Genomic DNA, 5,241 nt, shown 5'->3' with positions numbered 1-5,241 from the left:
TTTTCCCATCAACAGCATCTTGCTAGTTGCACAATTGCAGGTTGCAACACTTTCGCAAGATAAGGCCTGTCAAATAAATCCGTGGAGGGGAGATAAAGCGTCTGTTCCAGTTTAATGTTTATTCGGAGTAGCTTACATTTATAGAGGACCATGGGATATAAAACCGTGACAAAATAATCATGTAGAAGTTTGCATACTTTTTTCCAGAGGAACATATTCCTTCTTTATCGTGTGGAAAACATAGTATAACTGTTAAGTGTTTACGTAATGCTTTATTTTGTATATTTAGGACGGTAATCACGCGAAGCAGTCCTTATATTATATATATATATATATATATATATATATAATATATATATATATATATATATATATATATATATACTTATATATATATATATGTAGTACATATATATATATATATATATATATATATATATATATATATATATATATATATATAATATATATATATATAACATATATATATATATATATATATATATATATATATATATATATTATATATATATATATATATATATATATATCAGTTATATATAATATATATATATATATCTATATCTTATATATATATGTATACATATATATAATATATTATATATTATTTCTATAATTATTATATATTAGATATAATATATATATAATATATATATAGATATACATCATATAATCTGAATATATTATCTAGATATATATCTATTATTATATATAGATATATATATATATTTAATATATATATATATATATTATATAATAGAGATATATATAATAGATATATATAATATCATATATGTATACATATATATTAATTATATATATATAATATATATATATATATATATATATATATACTATATATATATATATATATAATATTACCTATAGCTATATTATATATATTAAAATTTATATATTATATTTATATATATATATAATATACATATTACATACAGATATATATATATATATATATATAATATATATATATATAAAATTATAAATATATTACTAAGTATATATAGAGTATATTATACATTACATACATGTAATACATAATAATAATAATATATTTATCTATATATTATATATACATATATATATATATATATATATATATATATGATATATAATAATACTTATATATGGACAGAAAATTACATACCTACATATCTTTCTACATCTATATATATATATATATATCTTAATCATATATATATCTATATATAATATATATATGTATCATACATACATGCATACATACATACATATATATATATATATATATATATATATATATATATATATATATATATATATATATATATATATATATATATATATATATGCAGACAAATTACATACCTACTCAAATATAAATCCATATCGATTGATCTTTATGCATAGACTGTCCATGTAGATTTTAGGCTAATGCCAGGTAACGTGTTGAAAAACAAAATGTATGCTGGAATTAAACATTAGGTGGAATTAATAAGACAATCAATTACAGTAATGTTTCTGCATATCTAGTAATGTTACGTACATCAAAAACCTGAAAGGGAAACTAGGTATAATGTGCAATTTTAGACAATTGAAAATCCCGGTATCCCTGGATTGGGACTAATTTTAATAATAATAAAAATGAAGCATAGATTCTTTGTTAAGAGAAATGAATACAGAAATAAAAAGAAATAGAACCAAACGATCTTAATTTAACTAAAAGTTGCAAATGGACAATTATTTGTACATATCCAAGTTGAACAAAATGGGATAATAAGAATATGAAATGATTTCACATCATCCTGAAGTATAAGAGAGTGAGGATGACCGGAAGGTCTTGAAAAGCTTTACAGTGGAAATGAACCAGTTGTCCCCGAAATGGTTTTGTGAGATTCAGCATTATCATGGTGAATGTTATAGGGTGGGTAACTAGAGAGTGAGAATTTCCTTTATGAAAGAAAGATCTCCTAGGAAATATGAGAGAGGTAAAGAGAAAAATGTACGGTGGTACAACGTTTGAGTTACAATTTAAGACACCATACCTGTCTGTGTTAAGGAAAGTGCATTCACAGACATATCAGGACAAATGACTGAGGGGTAGCTATGAAGGATGACCTTTGGGATTGTTGCTACCACAAATGAATAAATAAAATAAATAAATAAACTTAACCTGGCACCGGGAGTAAATTATTCATAAATCTACAGAAAGAAAAGTTCTGCCTCTTCCTCGACAGCTGAATTGTAGAAGCTGAAAAAAAAAAAAAAAAACCTTCGCCAGTAAGGTCTAGGTGAGCTGAAATGTCTTACTGGCCCGGTTGCACGACTGCTTCACAAAAGTACCAGTCACAAATTCAATTCGCTTCCTGCTGCTCTTTTGGCCTTAACAGAAGTGCTCAAAGAATCTTTAATGTAGGTCACCTGTGGCAAATTTAGCTGATGATTTATGCTGGACATTTTATGTCAAAGTTGAAAATGACCAGTCAAAGAAAACCGACGATGCCCTGTTTTCTTTGAATGCAGAAAAGGTATTGTTTACCAAAACATGTTTTTTTTCTAGGGTCTTAATGCTTACAAATGAAGTAATGGTACAGTAAGTTCCAAAACTGAAGCGACAAATTTCAGAGGATTTCGTTCGAAATTCACTAACTGGCAACTACAACTCGTAGCTGAAAAATTTATTTTTTTCTACAGTGAAAGCTCTATTAAGCAAAATAAAGCTAACATATGATGCACAAATATCGAATCTATGATATTTATAACAACCATAAGAAAAAATTACGGTAATAGTAATTATTTTTAGTATAGTAAATACTTCAAACTATAGAAAACGAAACAATTTGAAATTCTCGTTCAACACAGGATTACCAACATTACTAATGTATATTTAGAGCAATGTGGAAACAAATATTTAATATCATAATGTATTATCAATTATTTTAGCGAAGATGCATAAAACCATGCAAGTATCATTAAAGTGTAAAGGGAAAATCTCCGCGACATTAAACATAATCAACCATGAATGCACCTATATTCAATAGATAAGTTGGGTGTGGTTGGTAGTTCTGATTCTGGCTTCTAGGACCGAGCATAAAACACCATCTTCGAGAAAGGCTCTAATCTCTGCTGCTATCTTCAGGATACTAGGCCTAGTTCCGGGCATTGCAAGGCTTACAATGCAGGGCCACTGTCTGTTATTTAGGCAAAGATAGCACCTTCAGGACTGATACCAGGACCTATCCTTGCACCTGGGAAACAGACTCGCTATACAAAAAATAAGAAAGACGGTCGTAAGCAACCAGAACGCCCGTAATATCACCACCTGGTTAAGTAGGGAGACTACAGACCCCAACCACCCCTCCCCCCTCTACCTCTACCAACAATACTAACTCCACTTTTTTCACTTCAACCTTTTACCTCAAATCTTCGAAGCATATCCCAACCGTGAAATTTAAGACTGAATTTGCGTAAGTGGGCGTATCATAAGAGAGTGATATCACCCAAATTCATATTTCCACGGACAACCAGTAACCAGTTCAATCCAGTCAAGCATTATTGTATGAGTTTTTTGGGGAGATATATATATATATATATATATATATATATATATATAATATATATATATATATATATATATATATATATATATATATATATATATATATATATATATATATATATAAAGAAGCACACGAGCATGACCAATAGGCCTAGTGCTTGTTCTTAAAACAGACCTTTGGTTATTCCTGACTAGATAAAAAGGTCCTGAGAGAGAGAGAGAGAGAGAGAAGAGAGAGAGAGAGCATAACAGGAGATACTCGAATTAAAATAATGCTCGCCAAGCATATTCACACTCCGGATCGTATGGACAAGAATAATCTCACTTATGCACTGAAAAAAAAAAAGTGGAAACCTACGAAAATACTTGTTTGGTGGTACCCTGAACGCGATTCCACATGCAAAAATTTTCACAATTGAGAAATTCGATGCAATTATTAACTAACAAGCTGGAAAATATATTTCCTTGATTCTTGAAATAGGCCTAACCATGTAACCAATGCTAAACGCGCATATAACTTGGATTTCGTTTTTTTTTTTTTTTTTTTTTTTTTTACACCAACTTGTGTCTTATTTATATTACAATTTAATCAGATGCTAAACTTCTCTGTGCTTTATCAAAAGAAATCATAATAACTTTCGATATAACGCTATAAAAGTAGAAAGTTAATTTACAAATATTATGCCAATGCTTATGCACTCAGTTCATACTGCCACTCTATGGTGAACACTTCATATCACACTTTGAGGGCCGCAGACGTTTCTTTGGGGATTTTTTTTTCTTTTTCTTTTAATAAACAATTATTGAACTAACATTGATCATTCACTGAGGAAATATTTTCTGCGCTTATACATTTAATCACTGATACGTATTATCAGATAAATAGGATGACAATAATTGAAATAAAATATACTAACTGGCAACCCCACCAGTTTCTAAAGAAGTACATACGATCAATTCTGAGATTTGTCGCTTCACTTCTGGAACTTACTGTACAATTACGCGGTTATATATTGCATCACTTTACGACGTATATCGTTAGGATCGTTTTATTTTTCATTTTTCATATGATAATTGGTTTGAGAAATTTTTTTATAATATGAAATTTGGAATCAATTGTTACAATAAAAAAATGAAACTACAAGAAAAAAACCTTGTTTCATGCAGTTTTAAGTATTTTGTCTAAATCATTATAAAATATTTCATTATGTTTAGATACGAGCGGTTCTACCAACGGAGTTAACAGAGTATCATGTATAAAGAGTTATTTTAGGCAAATAATACGTTAATGAGTGGGGTTTGGCATATCTAACTTTATCACATGATCATCTGTTTAAAGATCTTTCTCTTAAAAGAAAGAACGAAGGGGAATTCAGATATACCAGAGAAAGAAATGGGACATGTTTTTTATTTATAAATGAATTCTTTAATGGGAGTCACATAGGCCTAGAATGAATGGTAACTGGATGACAATTTGTGTGATCGGCCTTTTCGGTGATTTTGTGAGTTGCAGTAAATATCAGGATGATAACAGCATTCATAAACTGAAACTGACTAGAACACCCACTTTTAGTGAATATATAGATACACGTAATTTACTGTTGTTTTTCTCTAATTGTGTTCGGAAGAATATACTGACTTATCTTTACATATTCTTTGATTAT

This window comes from Macrobrachium nipponense, chromosome 15 (genome assembly GCF_015104395.2).
Source record: "Macrobrachium nipponense isolate FS-2020 chromosome 15, ASM1510439v2, whole genome shotgun sequence".
Taxonomy (NCBI): Eukaryota; Metazoa; Arthropoda; class Malacostraca; order Decapoda; family Palaemonidae; genus Macrobrachium; species Macrobrachium nipponense.
The sequence above is the reverse complement of the archived record's forward strand: the minus strand, read 5'-3'. Positions refer to the sequence as shown.